At 44.7% G+C, this 23,438-nt stretch overlaps 1 protein-coding gene across 5 annotated transcripts in view; it reads right to left on the reverse strand.

The window, feature by feature from the left end:
* The window catches only part of ZMAT4 (zinc finger matrin-type 4), a 266,950-nt gene extending 253,682 nt beyond the window's left edge, over positions 1-13,268 (reverse strand). Inside the window, exon 1 of one of the 5 annotated variants that reach the window (XM_081921383.1) lies at positions 12,836-13,265. The gene's annotated coding sequence lies outside the window, so the exon portion shown is untranslated. Of the gene's footprint in view, positions 1-12,835 lie in introns of all 5 variants that reach the window. The other 4 variants (XM_081921385.1, XM_081921384.1, XM_081921386.1 and 1 more) reach the window with 4 other exon arrangements.
* Between the last annotated feature and the right edge of the window lie 10,170 nt (positions 13,269-23,438).

The raw sequence follows: 23,438 nt of genomic DNA on the forward strand, positions 1-23,438 counted from the left end.
ATCACATTTTAACTACTAGTGTTTATCCCTTACCTGTTTTAAGTCTTATTTGCTCGGTTTATCCTCATATTTTTAATCTTATGCTGGTCTGTGACCAAAATAAAGTTTGATACTGATACTGATACTGAATGGGCATCACGAAAGGGGAAAGGGTTGTTGTCTTTGTCCATAATTTGAGCACTGCTTACATGGTCCAAAACATCCACTGTCCACTTTTGCCTCTGATCTCACCCACTACTGGAATGTGGCCTTTGGACTGAAAAAGGTTCCCCATTCCTGAATTACACATAGCCAATGCACAGCAACACACAGCCTAATACCCAGTTTGTTAGGATCAGCATGACCGAAATCCTATGCATTGTTTTTTCCTGGGAATAAACTCCATGGAATCAGGAGAGGTTACTTCTGACTGCAGAGATTCTACTTGTAAAAATGTGTTAAGAAAATACATTTGCTGCACTGAAACAATATCTTTAGCTTTTAATAATAAATGTAAACCATATTGCAAAGAAGTGCTACCATTTAAAATGCTAGCCTGAAATAGAAACTCCAGGGAAGAAAAGGAAAAATATCCATCTTCTGCTTGATTGTTTTTCTGATTCTCTGGCTTCCTCAGACCTAATCTGTCACAAGCAAACTTGAAAGACTCCTTAACACCTCACATATGTGCTGGGACAAAAGATGTTTGTCAGTTGTGTTGATGCTCTGGCAAATAATGGCATCACTCCTGCTCTGAAAAAAGTCCCAAAGCTGAGTCCCACTGTACTACACCATTGCAAAAGATGGGGCAGAATTTTGATTCAGTTTTGCATTAGAAGGCAAACTTACTTAATTTTTGCTTTCTGGAACCATATGGGAATCAAAACACTGCCATCCTTCAACATTCACACTTCGTCTAATCTTGCAGTGCACTTCTCCGGCCAAGTAATGTGTATAAAATGCATATTGTTGTGAGTTTCTGGATGCCAAACACCCTAAATAGCCAGACCTGGGTGTATTAAGCCAGACTCATGTGTATTAGGCTTTGTATGAGACATCTATAATTCCCCAGACCTGTGTGTATTAAGCTGTGTGTTAGACACCTTTCTAAACCCTAGGAATCAGGATGTGTTAAAAACAAATTAGATGATAACCAGGGGGCAGGCCATTAAATAAACCAAGCATCAAAAGGACTCTGACTGAGATGGCCAGTGGATGGGGCCCATCCCTCCTTCTGCAGTTGAGTTATGTGACCGGGAGACACAAAGCAGCAGACAGAACATGATGTCTGCTTGGATCAAGGGCTGCACCTATGGAGGAAGCAAGACCCTCCTGGAGTGCTGATGCTCATTTCCAAAAGAAAACACAGACCCTGAGTAAGTGTGACTGGAATCTCACATTGCTCAGAGATTGGCGCGGGCTGCAACAATATACTAGGGTAAGGTGTTAATAAAAATGCACATATTAGCAGAAATAACAAAAACATGTGCTATGTTTTGGGGAAATGATTTGCAAAAATGTGTACATTAGGCAAAATTGAAGACCATTTTGAGAAATTTGCATTAAAATGCTGGTGAATTTTCATGAGAATTGGGGTGTACCTGCAGGTGTGTGCACACAGGAGAACAGCGTTTGCAAGTGATATAATTTCTTTCCAGGACATACTGTGATCAAGCCACAGATAAAAACACAGCAGCAAGGGCTGGTTAAAAAGCTGGCAACTATTAGGACCAGAAGGCAGAAATAGGTCTCCTGCAGTTTGTAACAGATTTAACAACAACACAGTCCTATTTTAATCTCAGTTGTTGGAGATCTGATGGGACTGATTCAATTGTTTCTTTAAAAAGGTGCATGGATATAGCACATGAATAGCAGAAGGCATGTGTTGAGATCAACAGGATCTGAAAGAGTATTATTCTCCTGCCCTCCTTCTCTCTCTCTCTCCTCCCCCCCACCCCCTCTGCCCCCCGCCCCCCGGCTGTGGGGTTACATCTATGCCGGATGCAACAGCCATTGGGAGGTGGGGAGGGGGTGAAATCAATGCTTTGTAGCAATATATGGGACTGCATTGCATTTTTATGAATTATGAAATGCCCAAGGCAAGCCCTGAACATCAGACTAACCTAAGTTGGGAAACAGAGCTTTGGGGTGAGCCAACATGAACCTGAGAATATTATCATGGAGATAGCAGTATAGTTTAGGAAATATGGAGCATGGAAATGCTTCAAAATTTACAACAAATCAGCCTGTTTCTGGTCTGGGCAGGTTCTGCCTGTATCCATGCATACATCTTTTCCATCGTACTTCCAATTATTAGCTGCATTTTAAAAAAATAAAGCCTCATGAAGATGCATATTTAAAATGTTCTTTCAAAATACTATTGAAATATGTACTTTATCTCAATGTATGCATTTCTAAACAGTGCACATTTTAAGAGCATTCTGGTATCTTTCTGAGCCACAAAAATGGCTCAGAATCCAAGACACTCCACAGACATCCAGATCCACATGTTGGTCCCCGATGTGCAGAGTGGATCAGTTTGCTTCAGGATTCATATAAATCAAATTCTGTGAGCATGCCTAATGGACAACAACTACTACAACAACATAACCTTAAGCAAACCTTCTGTCTTGCACAAAGGCACAATCTCAAAAGCTTCTGCTGCCGATTCCAGGAGGCTTCAAATGTAAAACATGCTTCCCCTGGCAATTTGGGGAGAGGGGACTGAATTAAGGACTTCTGTATAGAAAAAAAAACCTGGGAGAAAGGGTGATAATTTCACTGGGATGGGGAGGTCTCAGAGAGACTGGCAGCAGAGTAGAGGAAAGAACAAGGTGTTAGTCTTTCCAGGTGACTCTCCAGGGATTGATGGAAATTACTCAGCATAACACAATGCAAGCATCAAGGGATAACTATGGGCCAGCCCTGCGCTTGAGGATGAGACACAAAAGCTTCTGTTTAACAGGAAGACTTTATTATACAGTTTAGCCAAACTAGACAGCATCTTAAAAAGTAGAGACATCACCTTGCCAACAAAGGTCCGTATAGTAAGAGCCATGGTTTTCCCAGTAGTGATGTATGGAAGTGAAGGCTGGACCATAAAGAAGGCTGATCACCAAAGTATTGATGCTTTTGAATTATGGTGCTGGAGGAGACTCTTGAGAGTCCCATGGACTGCAAGAAGATCAAACGTATCCATTCTTAAGGAAATAAGCCCTGAGTGCTCACTGGAAGTACACATCGTGAAGCTGAGGCTCCAATACTTTGGCCACCTCTGAGAAGAGAAGACTCCCTAGAAAAAACCCTGATGTTGGGAAAGATGGAGGGCACAAGGAGAAGGGGACTACAGAGGACGAGATGGTGGGACAGTGTTCTCGAAGCTACCAGCATGAGTTTGACTAAACTGCGAGAGGCAGTGGAAGACAGGAGTGCCTGGTGTGCTCTGGACCATGGGGTCACGAAGAGTCGGACACAACTAAACAACAACAAAAATTCCTTCCAGTAGCACCTTAAAGACCAACTAAGTTAGTTCTTGGTATGAGCTTTCGTGTGCATGCACACTTCTTACCAAGAACTAACTTAGTTGGTCTTTAAGGTGCTACTGGAAGGAATTTTTTTTGTTTTGACTATGGCAGACCAACACGGCTACCTATCTGTAACTACAACTAAACAACAACAGCCAAACTGGAGAAAGGCCAGAGCCCAGTGGTAGAGCATCTCCAGTTTGGGTTGGGAATGTTTCCTGTCTGTAACCCTGGATATATGCTGCCAGCCAGTGTTGACAATACTGAACTAGATGCAACCAACTGTCTGACTCCGTACAGGACAGCTTCCTAAGTTCCTAAATTCAGCAAAGGCTAGAGATGGAAATATAGTCCGGGAGAGGTGGGAAGGTGGTATGACACAAACTACTGGGCACATGGCTTCTCCTGCAAGCCAGCTGCATCAGTGAACGGCAAAGCTGCTATGGAAAACTCTCTGTCTGCATCTGCCCACTGGCCACACTTCCTGGAATGCCTTGGGAGCAACACCATGTCTCTTTGCATCTTGTCACTCAAGGTATTCTGGGAAGGGGGGCTAGCAGGAAGTGGCACAAGGCTGTCTCCACAGCTTCCCACCAACTGCATTTTGGACCAAGAGCCAGCAGACATAGCAGGAACCCCATCCCAAACATTTCTAAATGCCTTCCAAAAACAGCAGAAGATTTGCACTCTTTTCCTTAGAGAAATGTTGTCAAGAAACTGGAAAAGAACCCATGGAAAGCTGGGTCTTTAGTGGAAGACTGACTGTATGATTTAGAAGGGGCTGCTTAACACGTTCCTGGCAAGCTGCTTAGTTCTTTTCTCCCACAAGCAAAAAAGAAGTTGAGTAGAAAATTGGGTGGTGGGGAAGAACATCAGAAGATGGATCAGGCCAAAAGGAGTCCATCTAGTCTAGAGTCCGGTTCTCACCTTGGCCAACCAGATGCCACAACGGGAAGCCTGCAGCAGGCAGCTGAGTGCAGCAGCAGCAGCAGCAGCAGCAGCACTCTCCTCACTTGTGATTCCCAGCAGCTGGAACTTATGGCAGTTCTCCAATGAGCTCCAAGTGGCATACATGGTTCTTCCAATCCTCATTTAATCCCTACAACAAGCCTGTGAGGTGTGTTAGGCTGAGAGGCAGAATGACTGGCCCAAGGTCACCCAGTGAGCTTCATGGCAGAGCTGTGATTTGAACCCTGGTCTCTATAATGAAATTAAGAAAGTCCTTAAGTGGACCTTTCCTAACAAACCTGAGGCTTTTCTCCTGGGCATGGTCGGCCAATTGGTGTCAAAGAAGGACAGGACCTTTTTCATGTACGCCACCACAGCAGCAAGAATTATTCTGGCAAAGTATTGGAAGATGCAAGAACTACCTACTCTGGAAGAATGGCAGACAAAGGTGACTGACTTCATGGGATTGGCAGAGATGACCGGCAGAATCCGCGACCAGGGGAAAGAGGCAGTGGAAGAGGACTGGAAGAAATTCAAAATATATCTTAAAAATTGTTGTAAAATTGAGGAGTGTTAAGATGTCAAGGGGTAAGAAGCAGAGAATTACAGCTGTAACTAACAAGTTAAAGAAAACTCAATGAAAGGGAATTAAATAGATAATTGACTAAAGGAGTTGCTAAAGAATTGTAAAATAAGGATGCAGTGAAAGGGAGGTATGGGGAAGTCGGCAGAAAGAAGGTGCAGGAAAATAAGATTATGAAATTATACATGTTTAAATGTTTTGTATGTCTTTGTTTTGTGTCTTGTTTGTTTTTTATTATGTGTTTGAAAAATGAATAAAAATTATTTTTTTTTAAAAAAAAGATTTGAACCCTGGTCTCCCAGAGTCCAGTGCTCTAATTGTTACACCACCTTGGCTCTTAGGATTCAGCCACCCCTACACACTCCAAACTGATTTTCCATTTTCCTTCTGGGGATGGTAGGTGGCAAGGAGAGAATCACAGAATTACACATAAGGCGCAATCTGGTCCTAAATTTAGAGAGCTGCAAACATTACCAGAGGGAAGGTGAGGGGGGGCATTAGGACACCTATGCCTTGATGCAGATGCAGGCCTTCAGTTTCTGTAAGGAGGTGATGACAAAGGAGCAGCGTCAACTGCTTCACCTGAGAGGTAGGTTTTGAGCAGAGATTTTAAGGAAAGCTGGCTTTGTGCTAAAGCCATAAAGGCTACACACGCACCACACATTTAAAGACTGCAACTCCCTCCAAACAATCCCAGGAACTGTAGTTTTCTAAGAGTGCTAGGAATTGTAGCACCGGGGAATATAGTTCCCAGAATTCTTTGTGCTTTAAAAGTGTGGTGTGTCCACGGTCAAAGTCTGCATTGGTCTCGGGCATGGTGAAGAAGGGCCGTGACTCAGGGGCACAACATCTGCTTTGCTGGCAGAACGCCCAAGCTGGTCTGGGATAGCACCCCCCCCCACACACACACTCTGAAATCCTGGAGGGCCACAGCTAGTCATATGCACGACTGAGCTACAGAGGTGGACCAATGGCCTCTCTCAGTCTGAGGCAACTTCCAATGTTTCGAAGAGGGTAAAGGAGGTAGCAGACTTTATAGATTAGGCACTCCTAGATGTTTATGCAAGTTCCAGGTTACACTAGGGATTCAGAGATGAAAAAACACCTAACAACCAATTCTCTGAATTTGGCAGTGGGGGGGGAGGGGTACCCACCCTTCTCTAAATTGCCAGGCCCACTTTCTTGTCCCCTTCCGTGCCCCTTTAGTCACCAAACAGTCTGATGAAGAGTTTTGGAAAACGCAAAAGTTGCTTAAAATTTTGTGACATTTTGGCTGGCCTAATAAAGTCATTCGGGATGCGGGGGGTGCTGTGGGTTAAATCACAGAGTCTATGACTTGCCGATCAGAAGGTCAGCGGTTCGAATCTCTGAAACGGGGTGAGCTCCCATCGCTTGGTCCCTGCTCCTGCCAACCTAGCAGTTTGACAGCACGTCAAAGTGCAAGTAGATAAATAGGTACTGCTCTGGTGGGAAGGTAAACGGCGTTTCCGTGCACTGCTCTGTTTCGCCAGAAGCGGCTTAGTCATGCTGGCCACATGACCCGGAAGCTGTACGCCGCTCCCTCAGCCAGTAAAGCGAGATGAGTGTTGCAACCCCAGAGTCGGTCACGACTGGACCTAATGGTCAGGGGTCCCTTTACCTTTACCTATAATAAAGTCATTGCCCTTCAGTGAGGTCTTCGCAGGACACAGCTAGTATGGTGTAGTGGTCAGAGTGCTGGACTAGAGCCTGGGAGACCTGGGTTCAAATCCCCCTCTCAGCTACAAAGATCAGCTGACAGACCTTGGACCTGGCACAGTCTCTCAGCCTAACCCAACCTAACTCACCAGTAGGAAAGGAGATAAACAAATACAAGAAAAACGGAGAAGATACATAGACAGCCCCCAAACAGAGCATTCTGAAGGTGGAGAGAGACTGGTGTGATTTAGGATCTTATGTTCATATACACTCCCCATTTAATCTTCATCTGGCTTTCCCCCAATACCTGATAACCTCCTCAAAAACCTACTGAGCAAGCACCAACTGGAACTCTGGGTCAAACATGGCAAAGTGAGTCTCTAGAGCAACATCCATGACGGTTCACACCAATAAATCCTGAAACATGCAACAAGAAGGATTTGCCCCAGGAATGTTGGCTGTCTCTACTATTGCTGTGCCAAAATTTTCTCGTACAGGCCCCTGCTCATCAATTAATAAGAAAGCAAATTGTATTTGAAAATTATGACCAGAGAGGGAAAATTTCAGTGAGATTCTCATGGGTAAGGTACAGAGTTATAGTTGAGCTCACTTTACTTTTGAATTTTTGTGAGTGGCCTTTCTCTTGGTCCACAGTTCATCTCACCTGTGATCTATACTCTGCTGTCTTCCCAGGTGCTCACACTTCAGTCAGAGCCCAGGGGAAGAGCCTCCCAGGAGGCTTTTTTGAACCAGGAAGTGTAGGCAGCTGGAAAAATGCTAACTGAAAATAAAAACACAGGTGCAACACTTGACCACCTCACAAGGGCAAGGGCTCAGTCACAGAAATGATAATGAAATCACCAAGTGTGCTGTGAAGGAAGCGGGGGTGGGGTGAGGAATGGAAGTCTTTTTCGCAGAGGCAGAAAACATCTGAGAAATCGAGGCACAAATTTCTGCACAGCACTTGTTTCTAGATTTTTTAGCGCACTCGCCATCCTTCTGACCTTCACATGCTCTGCTGCACACTGCTCTCTGACAACGCCACACTTCCAGAGCTGCAGCATGGAACACCTACAACAGATTCTGCCACCAGACTTTGCTCCCACCTTTTGCACCACTTTCCCAGGAGGTTGTACAGGAGGTTTTCTTCTTGTTAAAATATCTCTCCCCCCCCCCCACACACAAGAAAGGTGGGAAACATCCAAAGGTATAATAGAAAAATAATTTATTGTATTTTATTTTAAAAGTTTATTCATTGTGTCACTGTTTCCAGTGGGAAAAGGCATGTATAAAGATTAATTACTCAACAGTGTTATAATCTAAAAAGGAAAGAACGGAAAGTCAATGTTTTGGGCAAACTTTTTTTTAAAAAAACCACACCTACATGTTTTCCTTCTGTGAATTAGTACAGCTCTTGTTTTTAGAATCACTAAACATCCTCTAGCAGATAAGGTAATTCTGCACAGACCTGCAGAGGAGGAGAATCACTGCGCCGAGCAAAAAGTATCGTACAACATCATCGCAGCAAGACTCCAGACTGTCTTCAAGGGGTAAGATTTAGAGAGGTGCAAAATTATCTTGGGGAATTTTATGAGACCTGCTAGAATTGTCGTCTTCTTGTTTCCCCCCGTGAGAATCCTCCAGGGTTGCACCAAGACACCACATTGCCAAAGCAACATTCAGCAGCATAAGGCTTGCAGTGCTGTGCACATCCACCTACAAGGAAGCCTCTGATAACTCAGGGGGACTTACTTCTGAGTAGACATGCAGAGGCTCAGAGTGTGCATTTGACTTGATTTCTTCCACTGAAATCCACCAGGGCTGCTGCAGCTGGCTTTGGAGCAGGTTTAAGGTGACCAAATGCGGAGAGGACAGACAGGCCTCTTGCCACACCTCTCATCAACTTCCTACACACCATACATTGAAAGCACATTATGGCTTCCCCCAGTGACTCCTGGGAAGTTTCATTTATACCCCACAGAGACATCAGAGAGTTGTGGAGTTTGAAGGGATCCTGAGGACCCCCAACCTTGTGCCTCCAGATGTTTTTGGCCTACAACTCCCATCATCCCTAGCTAGCAAGACCAGTGGTCAGGGATGATGGGAATTGTAGTTCAAAAACAGCTGGAGGCACAAGGTTGGGAAACACTGATCTAGAGCAACCCCTTGCAATGCAGGAATCTCAACATGGGTCTCCCATCCAATTTGAAACCATACTGGACCTTGCATAGCTTTGCAAATGTGCTAGTGGTTTTATTGCTGCACAATTTGCCCTGTCCTCCTTTGCACCTCGCCAGCCAAAGTGGCCCTTTACTTTTTTAAAACATTAGAACAATATTTTTATAGCTTTTACTCATCTTATGGATATCTCCTTGATAGCTTCAGAGAGGCAACCCAGAAGCAAAATGGATCATCAACTGGCGGCTCCGAGAGCGAGGCTGAGCCAGATGCAGGAAAAGGGCTTGTCTACTTCTTCTACTGACCTGTGTGGTAGGCAACACCTCCTGAAGTTCCCTCGGCTACACAGCTACTTTGGGGATTGGACTAGATGACCATTTGGGTACCCTTCCAACTCTGTGATTCTATGATTAAAGGTACATAAGCCTCGTCCTCATTTGCTGCTTCTGGGCCACCCTACTGAGAGCACTGCCTGCAGTGAGCACTGCCCCCACCAAACAATATGCCAGAGGTGACAAGTGACAAGTGCAGAGGGAGTGGCATCTGAGGCAAGGGGACTTGCTTAGCACTCCTTTTCTTGGGTGGATCAGAACATCTATGGCCCACCAGGGCTCTCCCCAAAACTACCTGCCAACTCAGACCCCTCACACGAGAGCAATTTAAAAAGTGATCCGGGTGAAACTCCCCCATGCCTGTGCTGCAGCAACCCTCTCGGCAGGTGAGCAGGTGTGATCTCTGTGCAGCCACAGTTCCTGCTGCAGCTCACTCTTCAGCTACAGACAGGTATTCTCCCCATCACCCCCACCCAGGAAAGTGAGAGATACCCTTTGCTCCTTTCTCAAGCTCCGCCCCCCATCCTCCTGTTGTTCTCTTCCTACAGCAGATGAGTCATTTGTCTGCAACCCTCTTTCAAAGCATCTCTCCTAATATTCTGTCTCAAATCAAAAGCCTTTCCCAGTTGGCAGCCGAACAAATCCTGCAGAGTCTCCGGAAAGCAAACACAGACTCTCAAGGAGGAATCCGTCCACTGCCTTCAGAAACCCGCAACTCTCTTACGCTTCATCAAATGCTCTGCTTTTGCCCATCCATTGGAGCCACTGATACAGCCAAAGATTGGGGTGGGGTGGGGGAGGAATCGCTGGGGGCGAGAAGATCGCCCTGCACTCTCCGACTCTCTCTGCCTTTCTCTCTGGCCTGCGGGGGGTGGGGCTGCCTGTTGAGGCATATATGAACACATTTGTGCAAGAATACACACAGGCGAGGGGGGGGGTCGGGGCAGCAAGCAGCCAATTGCTGTTCTTCTTTGTTACGGCTTCTTGATTGATGGTGCTGATTATTGGTAGTATTAGCATTTCAGTTTCTGATCTGCCCTTCACCCAAGAGGTCCCAGGGTGGGCTTCAGAAATTTAAAACACACAATATTAAAATCAGTGCAAAGCTAATGCAATTAAAAGAAGGTGACGGGTCCTAAAATATAAAGATCTCTGGTGCCAGGATGAAGAGGTGCATCTTCAGTGTTTGGATCAGTTCAGGTTGGAAACATCAATGTCATTCCTGCACCTGACAAAGTGGAAAGCCCTTTCTTGGGGAAAGCCTGAGTCTGTGCACAGATTATTGCTTGTGTGGGAGGAGGAGGGGTCTTCCCAGAGAACCTGCATGCAGAGGCATCATTGGCAATGGTGTGCTCCCTCATCCTCCTGTGGTTGCTGAGCAAATAGGTTCAACAGGTTTTGGTAGTGCTTCAAAAACCTGCCTCACCCATTGGAACTGGGCTTGCAGCTGACAATATAAAAATGAGCATGCTGCAGCAAACATTGCCTCCCCCAGACCACTCTTAAAGAAGACTCCTCATTCTCTAGCCCAAGAGTATATGGGACACACCAGATCAATCTGAGCAAGCATACTCAGGCAGTGCTGCTCTCCATTCCTATATGGATAAGCAAGCCAATATGGGGAGGTGAACCAGAAACCATCAGCCTGGGACCACAAATGGACAGGCCATAGCTCAGAAGCAAAGCATTTGCTCAAGATCGTAAGCTGCTGGATTTCAGAGCAGATGATAATGCTGGGATAGAAATGCAGACCAGCGTTCTAAGTCAATGTAAGGCACGTTCAGATGCTCAGCCCCACACACATGGCTGTGGGCTTGGCTTGGGTGCAGATTTAATGTTCTGTTTGCCTCAGACACATGTTGAAAGCTGGTTTTATTAGGTAAAAGGACCCAAGTTCAAATCCAGCCCATTCCACCTATGAAAACACAGCTGCTATAATATTGCCCAATCTGTTTTTGCCCTGCCAGGCTGTATTCACACATGACGCATAAGAAAGCCATTGCCCTAAATGTCCCACAATTGCAATTCAAAAGCAAAATCTATCCTGGCTAGAACATACTTTCTAATGAGAACTGGTGCTTTCTACCCCACATTGGAAATGTCCACACATGCGCTGAAACAGTGTGAGGCTCATGGCCATTTTATGAAGCTGCATGTGTGAAACCTCTTCTCCAGTCTTTTGGTTTTTATCCTTTTTCCCTCAGCCCCAAGTTCCTTAAACTGAGGTTTCATATTACTGAGGGTTGGCAATTCAGAGAGTGAGAGTGGATACCCTTTGCATAATAGTAATAGCAGTAATCATCCTCACCTGACTTTTCTTTAAATAAGTAACCTTAAATATATTTGGCTGGTGACACTTTTCCTAGGATGGGGAGAGGTGCTGAGCAAATATTTACCTATTAAATTTCTGTGGGTCAGGGCTCTTAAAGACACAGGAGCAAGCCCAGTTAGAAAAAGACAGCATGCATACCCACCACAGGCACCCCGCTGAGATGTGCTCTGAGCTCCTGCCTATATCCAGGCTGACAACATGGGCTCAACTGCACAACTGCAGAAGCAAAATGCCAGGAGCTCTCTATACCCAGCCCTCTGTGGGTCACTTCAAGGTGGCTTGGGGTGGGGGTTCCAGAGGGGTTCCAGGTTAAGTGCAGGACAGGCATGCTCAAGCAACATTTGCTATCCCAGAAGGGGATAATACTTTGCACTTGGAGTCCTCTTGATGCTGCTGTGCTACAACTCTCAGAAGCCAGCGTGGCCAAGGATGAAGAGTGAAGGATGGTGGGAGCTGGAGTCCAGCAACATCTGGGAGGCCCCACAGGTTCCTCACACCTGGTTTAGAAGCATTGTGACAAAAAAAGCTTTCCCAAATTCCTCATGTTGTTTTAACTGTTCTAAGTGCAGGATGCCCTCACTTCCTTGCAAGAGTGGCTTTCTAACAGCCCTTGAATGGTCCCTGAATGTCAACATTTTTTGGCTTGCAAACCAGAGAGCACCGTTGCATGGCTGCCTGTCTGCAGACATCTGCAATGTACTAAACAAACTTCACGTGGACAAGCCAGGATCTTGGGGACGGACCAGTCCAAGTTTGACAGCTCACACGAGGCCCCCTCTAAAGTTCTGAATTCAAATGGTGCCCATATTTACTCAGGAGTAAGCACCACTGAACACAGTGGGATTTACTTCTGCATTAGCACACATTGGAGGATTGCATACTTTAAAAAAAACACTCACACACATGCCAGGTCTAAATAGATTTACCTCTCATGGCACAACAAGGATGATCAGACTTGGCAACGCTTTGGACCTTGCTGCTGCTGCTCACTCACACACAGCATTAAAAATGCTCAGACTAGTAGTTGCTGCTGTTTTTACAGGCACCTACACTGCCAGTCCTACACATACCCCTGCCCCCCATTACCCTCATCTTAAAGTTAGGAAGGGGAAAGCAATACAGAGGTACCATATTGTTGCTGCTGTTTTTCAGGCAAAGAAGAGAAGCTAGTAGACCATTTTCCTTTTCCACACAAGCGGCAGAAATTTTCCTAATAAAAACTTTTCTCTGGCTGCTAAAGCATCACAGACCCAGACCATATGATCCACCCAGGTGGCAGTACCTTTTACCAAGGAAGACAGGAAGGAGGCAGCAGGAGGCAGTCCAGGGTTGATGCTACAGCAGCGTTCCACAAACACCGGTGCTTAGATTCCTGCTTCCCCTCTCACTCTGCAGCCAGATCTTTCAGCAGCCCAGACCAACTGGGCTGGAAATGCATTTAGTAATTATTTGCCGGATCTCAAGCCCCACCTCCAGGGCTCCGATTGGTTGGTTGATCCAGTGCTGGCCCATCTCGGCTTTAGTGCAGCCTCCCTCTCCGTTTAGCTGCTGTTGTTATCAAGAGCTTTGGGGAAGGCTAATTATGTGTTCTGTAGACAAGCTTTGGATCTTGCGATGTGCCGACTGGTGTCAAGGGAAACAAAGGAAGTTCTCCGAGGTTGGAATGGAAGCAGGTCACGTGCCCTGCGAGCCCCTTTGAGAAATGGTAATCATGTCAGCTCCTCAATAGTATACATGTATTCTCGTAGCATTGGTGCCCAGCTGATTTCTGCAACCTGCATATTTTATGCAAACCGAGCAAGTTTTGCATAATTTATGGGGGGGGGTGTTTGCTTTTTTGTATAAATTTACACCATTTCTTCTGACCATGCAGAGGGACAAGGGATTATTATAAGAGACACTGAACTGCCTGTTTCTAACAACCGACAACAGCAAAACCTCCTTGAGCTGCCCCTCAGGCTTCAGAGATTTCAGCAAGTGTCACCTGCCTCTGCAGGAATCTGTAGATTTCACTTTCCCTGACTTTCTCATTTCCCACTTGAGTTTTCCACATTTCCAAATCAGTGAGCAATTTTCCACAACTTTGCTTCCTAAGATAATGCATTCTTGCTTCTCATTTTCACTAATATGTGCATTTCTATGCACACTTTACTCCAGTAGTTTTTGGACTCAAACATTTTTGGACTCAATACCTGGCTGGCGACATGCATCACAAAATTCACAGAAATGCACATTTCAATGGACAGCCGTGTTTTGCTTCATGTATTATTCTGGAAAGTGTGAATTAGGTCAATTTGCCCTTAAATGTGTACTGAAATGTATTTCTTTCCTATCCTTATTCTTCACAGCCATTAGAAGAAAGTTACTTCTAAAAAACAGAAGCTGTAAATCTCAGGAAGCTGGACTTGCCACATAGTATATTTTCTTCCATGCTCCCCCTCCAAATCAGAGCAGACCCTCCCTTTAGATCTTCTTCATTTTCTGCTTTTAGCGTCACTTTTTTTCATTCTGAAACTTGGAAGAATGTAGGAAGGTGCCTTCTAACCAGGTCAGACTATTTGCCTATCTCCCCCAGGATTCCCAATTCTAGCCTTCTGCAAGCTGATACCCTCCAGATGTTTTGGACTACAGTTCCACATGCCCTCCAAGTGTCCCAATTTTCCAGGGACAGTCCCAGAATTACAGAAGCCATCCCAGTTTCTGATTTGATCCCAGAATGTCCCAGTTTTCCTTTTTCCTCCCCTCCACGTCTTGGAGAACAATTAAAAGTGGTGGGTGTGGGTGCAATAATGGAGTCTGTTACAGAAAATAAAATACCTGCACCTAAGCAAGGAAACTGTGAAGCAGGCATACGAAGTCCTTCCTATAATGTTGAAGGAAAATGTAACCACTTTAAATTATTTAATTATAATGCTTCAACAGCCAGCCATTGATTCCTTTATTGTAAATGGAGCCTTACACTGTCTTCTCAGAAGTATTCAATGGAGCTTACTCCCAGGTAACTGGGTCAAGCCTGGGCAGCCTTACACTGCAATCCTAAGCATTTTTCCTCAGAAGTAAGTCCCACCAAGTTCAATAGGATTTACTCTGTTATGTTCCTAATCATTCTAAGTTGTTGCTGTTGATGATGATTAGATAAGCACTAAGTAAAGCTATCTCCTTAGCCCCTCAAAAACCCAGGGTGGGTAGTTTGAGGTTGTTAACACTCAAAAAATAGTATTTATGAAAGTTAGGGACGAAGGCTAAAAGGTAAAGGTAAAGGTACCCCTGCCCGTACGGGCCAGTCTTGACAGACTCTGGGGTTGTGCGCCCATCTCACTTAAGAGGCCAGGGGCCAGCGCTGTCCGGAGACACTTCCGGGTCACGTGGCCAGTGTGACAAAGCTGCATCTGGCGAGCCAGCGCAGCACACGGAACGCCGTTTACCTTCCCGCTGGTAAGCGGTCCCTATTTATCTACTTGCACCCGGGGGTGCTTTCGAACTGCTAGGTTGGCAGGCGCTGGGACCAAGCAGCAGGAGCGCACCCCGCCGCGGGGATTCAAACCACTGACCTTTTGATCGGCAAGCCCTAGGCGCTGAGGCTTTTACCCACAGCGCCACCCGTGTCCCATAGGGACGAATGCTATACAGTGTCAAATTAATGTAGTTTGGCTCCTCACTTTCCTCATAGCATGTTTTAACATTTCCATGTGAGCAAGATGCTGAACATGCTTATACCAATGTGCAATCAAAACTCCCAGGGATGTTTTCCAGTCTCCAGATATTGTTGATGTGGCTGCAACCAAGAGGGATTTATTGAGATATTTATGGAGGCGTTTAGGGCTAGTGAAAATAGAAAGAAGAGCTGAAGGGGCTACTTTTGGGGTGACTTTGTTTGCTATTTTAGAAAAACAAGCAAAGATTCAATCCCAAAAGCTACAGATATGGGGCAGAACCACCACATGTGGAAGTAGGAGCCTTGTTCTGAGGATTTGTCTATGAGATTTTTCCAAGCTATGTAGCTTTCAAGGGTATAGTCTCAGGTACAAGTGGGGGAGAAATTCTATTCAGTTCACATTTAAAGGTGAACTCACCTTATTCACACTTTCCAGAACAATGCACTAACCAAAACACCAAACTGAAATCTGTCAAAATTCACTCTTCTCCAAATTTTGCAATGCAGTTCCCCTGCGAAATAAAGCATAGAAAAATGCTTTACTGGGGTAACGCGTCCACAAATATGCATATATTAGTAAAAATAACATACAACATGCTTTATATTGGGGGAATTGCTTTTCAAAGAAATGTATTTTAGGCAAAATTGCATGCAAAAAATGTGTATAGCAGGAGACATTTGCACTATAATGCTTGCAAATTTTTATGAATTTAAAATTTAAAATTTAATTTAATTTTATGAATTTAATATTTAAAATTAAAAACTAAATAAATGCACAAACTGATGTGGAAATTTGGAGGGCTAAACTTCAGGTCAAAAAAATGAGAAACTGGGAAACTGAAATTGACAGATCCACCCAGCCCTAGGCACAGGTATTACATGCCTTTTACAAATGGATTTTAGCAATCTCCAAGAAAGGGGATAGCCAAGGCACAGGCAGGAAAATTGAATAAAGAGGAAAGCTATAGGCAGGGAACTGGCAAAATGGGCTGGAGGGATACATAAAGCTAAGGTCTCCAGAAGGATGAGTCCAGCATTGTACCTGAAAATAGGGACATGCTTGTACTCCTTTGAGTCATTCCTTCATTCACTGGTGGATTGGATTTCTAACACATCTGTCACCATAAGATCCCGGTGGTGAGTTACAACAAATCAATGGCACAATTTAAAACCAATAGAGAGTATAGTACCAGGTTTCCCAGACCAGCACTGAAAATACTGCACTACACTCCCTTTCAGGTATGAATGAATCAGCCAAGGTACAGTCCATGTCAGTTTCACATGTGCACATAAGTTTAGTCTTGTTTCTTCATCAATAAATGCAGAAAAATGTGCCTTGTTCTTGGAGGTCTAGCGGTCACATTCTGGATTAGTTGTAGTTTCCGAGTCGCCTTCAAAAATAGAGTCCAAGCGGGAGAGAACCAGATAACTAGAGCAATTGCATATATAAAAATTATTTCAAATTCAAAACAGATACCAATAGGTATGCAAATCTCTACTTTAGAAGGCTTGTTGAGAGAGGAAAGAGGAAAAAGCAGCCCAAATGGAATAGGCCAATGTCCCATCTAGTTCAGCATCATGTTCTCACAGTGGCCAACCAGATGCTTCAATGGGAAGGACCTGAGTGCAAGAGCAACTCTCCCTATTTATGATTCCCAGAAACTGAAACTCAGAAGCATTACTGCCTCCAACTGTGAAGGCAGAAGGTAGTTTCTTGTTGTTTAGTCGTTTAGTCGTGTCCGACTCTTCATGACCCCATGGACCAGAGCATGCCAGGCACTCCTGTCTTCCACTGCCTCCTGCAGTTTGGTCAGACTCATGCTGGTAGCTTCGAGAACACTGTCCAACCATCTCATCCTCTGTCGTCCCCTTCTCCTTGTGCCCTCCATTTTCCCCAACATCAGGGTCTTTTCCAGGGAGTCTTCTCTTCTCATGAGGTGGCCAATGTCTTGGAGCCTCAGCTTCACGATCTGTCCTTCCAGTGAGAACTCAGAGCTGATTTCCTTAAGAATGGAAGGTAGTTTAGTAGGCGCTAATAATCTTTTCCTCCTTCGTGAATTTGTCTAATCCTGCCTCTTGGGGGAGTGAATTCTGTACACTGAATTAGATGAATGGAATTTCTGTTCTTATAAGTGCTGCTTTGAACTACTGGGAACAGAGTGAGCAGTAAATCTCACTAACAACAAAATTAATGAAACAACAGATCTCCTGACTTTCTTGGAGGCTTTCTGAGAATTGCATGAATTTCATAGTTCATATTCAGGGCTTATTTGGACAGACAAATGCCAAGCCACAGGTTTGGGGCACCATTAAAGGGTAGAAGAATGAGAAACAGATTTTGAGTGCCACAGGAGGAGGAGCAGGATAGGGGGCAGACAGAACACATGGGGTGCAATGTCTTGGGAAAGTAGCTCAGGGGTAGATAAGGATAGTTGCTTATTTATTGCATGCCCAGAACATAAATCAATCCACTGAATACAATCAATCCTCATTCTTCTTGTTTTCAGTCTGCAAATGATATATACATTATCATGACCCCCTTTCCCCATTTGCATTGTGTTTCCTTTTTACTGGATGGTGTGGAATACCCTATTTATTTCATAAAATTTATATGCTGCTTGACTGCAAAACCCTCAAAGTAGTTTACAAAAAGAATAAAACAAGAAAATTATCAGTAAAAGCAATAGAAAATAACTATTTAAACATTCCCAAATAATTAAAATTAAAATTATAAGCTACAAACAGGTTAAAACACATGTCTGCATTCTGCGTAGCTGGATGTTGTTGTTGTTTAGTCGTTTAGTCGTAATCGACTCTTCGTGACCCCATGAACCAGAGCACACCAGGCACTCCTGTCTTCCACTGCCTCCCGCAGTTTGATCAGATTCATGTTTGTAGCTTCGAGAACACTGTCCAACCATCTCGTCCTCTGTCGTCCCCTTCTCCTTGTGCCCTCCATCTTTCCCAACATCAGGGTGTTTTCCAGGGAGTCTTCTCTTCTCATAAGGTGGCCAAAATATTGGAGCCTCAGCTTCACAATCTGTCCTTCCAGTGAGCACTCAGGGCTGATTTCCTTCAGAATGGAGAGGTTTGATCTTCTTGCAATCCATGGGACTCTCAAGAGTCTCCTCCAGCACCATAATTCAAAAGCATCCATTCTTCGGCAATCAGCCTCCTTTATGGTCCAGCTCTCACTTCCATACATCACTACTGGGAAAACCATAGCTTTTACTATACGGACCTTTGATGGCAAGGTGATGTCTCTACTTTTTAAGATGCTGTCTAGGTTTGTCATTGCTTTTTCCCAAGAAGCAGGCGTCTTTTAATTTTGTGACTGCTGTCACCATCTGCAGTGATCATGGAGCCCAAGAAAGTAAAATCTCTTACTGCCTCCGTTTCTTCCCCTTCTATTTGCCAGGAGATGATGGGACCAGTGGCCATGATCTTCGTTTTTTTGATGTTGAGCTTCAGACGATATTTTGCGCTCTCCTCTTTCACCATCAATAAAAGGTTATTTAATTCCTCCTCACTTTCTGCCATCGAGGTTGTGTCATCTGCATATCTGAGGTTGTTGATATTTCTTCCGGCAATCTTAATTCCGGCTAGGGATTCATCCAGCCCAGCCTTTCGCATGATGAATTCTGCATATAAGTTAAATAAGCAGGGAGACAAAATACAGCCTTGTCGTACTCCTTTCCCAATTTTGAACCAATCAGTTGTTCCATATCCCGTTCTAACTGTAGCTTCTTGTCCCACATAGAGATTTCTCAGGAGACAGATGAGGTGATCAGGCACTCCCATTTCTTTAAGAACTTGCCATAGTTTGTTGTGGTTGAGCGTAGCTGGATAGGCTCACCTAAAGAACAATGTTTTCACTAGGGAAGAGGGCAGGGAAGGGAGGGAGTCCCAAAGTGTAGGTGCTGCCACACTAAAATACAGATTCCTTACAAATATGGAATGAGTATTATGTGTCACCCGTAACACTGCCAGTTCCACAGATGGAAGCGGTTGATCAGGTATATATGGAGTAATGTGATCCCACAAGTAATCTGGTCCCAAGCTGTTAAGGGCCTTATATACTAATAGTAACACCTTGAACTAGTTCAGGTAGCAAATCGGCAACCACTGCAGAACTCTGAGCAAAGATGTTATATGCTGAAGGGTCTCACTCTTGTCAGCAGTCAGGCTGCAGCTTTGCGCACCAACTGCAGTTTCCAAAGCAAGCACAATGGAAGTCCCACACTGAGTGCATTGCAGTAATCAAATCTCGAAGTAACCAGTGTGTGAGCTGCTGTGGCCAAGCTTTCCACAGTAGCTACTACTTTCCACTATGACTAATAATAGCAAAATTAATTATGTACAATTCAACCACAGTAAACAGAGAGACGAACATTGTTTTTGTAGGAAGCTAAACTGTGGTGTAATTAAAATAGCACTGAATGTGATGAACATGGGTCAGAACAGAAATTGATGCCTTCTTACATCTCATGGGAACGGTGCAATCCCTGGCACCTCTCTGACTTCTGTCTTGCCTAAATTCTGGAGAGCCACTGCTAGTGAGTACAGACATTACTGCACAGTAGACAAAGGTGCAGAGGGTACACCAGATGGGAGAGTACAGAGTGCAGGAAAAGTGCCTGTCTATAGGCCAGAAGGTTACCCCTTGAAGAGATCTTCGTTCTTCAAAAAGGATCAGAGTTGATTTAGTTGAACCCTGAAGAACAGCAGTGCTAAACAAACACTTCAACAAGGCATTCTTGAAAGGCAATAATAGAGATAGGAATTTCAGGGGGACAGGTAACTGAAAATATGGAAAGTTTCTGATGCATGGGAACATTTGGAATGTACTCAGGCATGAATGAGTGTGCATGTGCTCATTTGATTTCACCAACCATTGTTTCCATATTTTGCTATTCTGAAGTGTTGTAGCCAGAGACCCAACTGTGGAATTGTGGAATATGGGATACAGTAACAGCAAACATAGTTCTGGCTGGATCAAATAGCACATTTTCTCATTTGACCAGCTTGCCTCTGGACAAGAAAGAATATAGCCTTGAGTAAAACCTTCTGATGAAGCACTCTTTTTATTAAAAAATAATAATTCCCCCCCATTAATAAAACTCCAACATGGGCCACATTATTACAATATCAAATCATGCCAAATCATAATTGTTAAATGTTCGGAAGAAGTCAGAAGCCCAAGGCAGTATAAGTTCCTCAACTACGTTTATTTAACATTTGTCAGTGACAACAATTCACTCATAGGAAAACAAGAACCGAACTGACTGCACAACACAATAATAATGCCGAGCAAGAACTGACCATTGACAGTTGACAGTTGAAAGTGCATGCACTTACTTGCCATTGGAACATTTGTCTTCCACCGCTTATACGATTGATTAGAACGCGCCTTGTAACATAAAATGTGTTAAACCCTGTAATGATTATAGGGGTTGCTCGTGCGTAAGTTGCCGCCGCTCCTGGCTAGGTAACCTGGTTAAACCCTTTCTGTCTGGACAGCCCTTCACTCCGTGGCTGTTTCAGTCGCTGGCAGAATCCGTCAGTGGGCGTTTCTTGAACCTCTTCCAGCAAAGAAGTTATTTGACGCCAAGTCTCCGCCTACTCTCCCTGCGTGGAAGTCTTCTGCGCAGGGTGGGTGTGGGCAGCGGAGGACCCATGCTCTCCCCGCTGGTCTCCGGCGAGGAGTCCTGGAGCCCCCTCGCCGATTCCCCCATCTGCCCCCCTTTACCCCTGGTGTTACGCTGATTTCCTTCCCCAGCCGATGAGCTGCCTCTCTCCCTGCTGGGACCCTCTCTGGCATCCCTCTGGAGCCTTCCCTCCGCCTCTGGCTCCGATGGCAGTTCCCTGACATCCACCTCCCCCCCAGGACCCCCTCCACCCCTGGCCCGACCTTCTGATCCAACTTCGTCCCTTTCCTCGGCCAACGATGCGGGGAATCCCCTGAAGGAGCTGTCACCATCCTCTGAGGATTCAAAACCCGCTTCCCACCCGCTCCGATCTCTTCCTGCGGGGTGGGCCTCCCAGTCTGATTTTTCTCCCTCTGACGCCTCTCCTCCCTCTTCGGAGGCAGGAAAACCCACAAAATCCTCTTCGTCTTCTGGGGTTCCAAATTGCTCCTCCCAGAATCTCGCTAGTGGATTTGGTTTATCTGGGAACAGGCTGTGGAACTCCTCCACAAGATACCCGTCATTGATTGCCTCCACGGGAACCCACGTGTTTTCTGACCTGGGTTCTCCCTCCCAAGCTACCAAGTACTCCACCTGGCGCCCTCGGCACCTTGAATCGAGTATTTCCATGGCTTGGTTGTGGTGTTCCCTCTCCTCTACCTGGTGTTACGCTGATTTCCTTCCCCAGCCGATGAGCTGCCTCTCTCCCTGCTGGGCCCTTCTCCAGCATCGCTTTGGAGCCTTACCTCCGCCTCTAGCTCTGATGGCAGTTCCCTGACAAACCCAATACATAACAATAATACAATTTATAAAGCCATTTATACATTCCAAATTAAACAAATTGGATGACTTCCTGTGTTCTGATCGTTCAGAGATAATTATTCCTAAATCCTGCACATAATCTCATATATAATCCAAATACAGCAATTCCGATCTTGATCCTTTCTATTTTTGCAGCCACTGCTGCAAATAATGTCTTCACTCGTATTCAAAAAATCCATATCCATTAACTTCCAAGAGGGATTTCAAGCCTGTAGTTTTCTGTGTAAAATATTTTTCCTTTGTACTTCCTTTCCTGTTATAATCCATCGTCAGTATTCTGTACTGTCTCCCTTCAAGAGCTATTTTTCAAACTGTGTCAGAGCCATCACCATCTTGTTTATCTGAACCAAAAGTAAACTGGCATCAGGCTAAGCTCTGGGCGGACATCTAGCTCTTTGTTCTTTAATCTTCCCATCTTTTTTAACAAGCTGATATCTCACCAAAGCAATTATAAATCCAAATTAATGCTCTCCAGAGGAGACAGTGCCGCAAAACCATACAGTATTTTACACAGTCTCTCATTTGAAGAACTCTGTAGGGAGATTCTAAAGTTCTTGTAAAGTCCCTGTTACATTCCATTTATAATTGTAATCCAATAGTAAACTCAATCCAATAATAATTACTTAGTTCATCTTAAGTGAAGGTTTGCCAGATCATAAATCAGCAAATATATTGTAAATATAAAAAGTGAACAGAAGCCCCCCCCCTCACTTACATAATAATCCTGTTACGGCAAATTCCTCTCCAGATCAAAACCTTGGCACACAGTGGCTAATTCATTTAGCAGGTTATCATGTCTCCTTCTTCCCAAACACACCTGTTTCTTAAGTCCAGATTTTATCTTAAAAAACAGAAGTACTTCCACTCATGGCTGCCGCATTGGAGAGATTCTGATTCATGCAGTGCCAAGCACTCAGGGCCCCTGACCCTCGTATTCCGTCGGAGCGAGAGACAGTTAACGGACAGTTCATGAGTGAAAGCTCACCCTCCCCAACCCTGAGGGGGTCACAAGGATAATAACTCTCATATTATCCTTAATTAACTGCACGATTGGAGACTGTTATCATGGGTCCACTGCACGCCATGGCAGTCCGTGCTGGAAGTGGTCCAATGAAGCACTCGAGGAATTTCAGTAGCAGCACTAGGAATGGAAAATTTCAACATGCCCATTTCTTGGGAAATGTTTTGATTGCCACCAGGGATGGATGGTGAAGATTCTTTCAATAGTGAAGCTTGCACCTGAGCTGGCCACTGGTTGCTTGCCTGCAGCCATTCACAAGCATGTGAGTGACATTTAGCAGCACAAATTTCTTCAGTCGTGAAAAAAATAATGAACTGATTGGCAACTTATTGAACTAGACTATTATAACTGTGCAACACAATTTTATGTCAGGTCTATTGTGCTGCTGAAATATGTATTCTCTTGAACTCTGTTAAATTGAGGTGAGGACAGTGGCCGTTAACACACCTTGTTATGTTTCTAATCCTATCTCCTATCATGGTATTGCCAGGGGGTAGGGGAGAGTAGCTGTGCTTGGGGGTACTCATCAGGCAGCTCAGTTATTATTGTTGTTGTTGTTTTGTAAAAGTCGTGCAAACAAGAGATGCTATGCAGTACAAGATGTCATTGCTGTGGTGATGTCACTACTTCCAATAGCAGCTGATTATTATTATTATTTTTAAAAACCATTTGCGTACATTTCTGGGTAACTATGTCTGCC

The sequence above is a fragment of the Podarcis melisellensis genome, assembly GCF_964234715.1.
Source record: "Podarcis melisellensis genome assembly, chromosome: 8".
NCBI classification, from domain to species: domain Eukaryota; kingdom Metazoa; phylum Chordata; class Lepidosauria; order Squamata; family Lacertidae; genus Podarcis; species Podarcis melisellensis.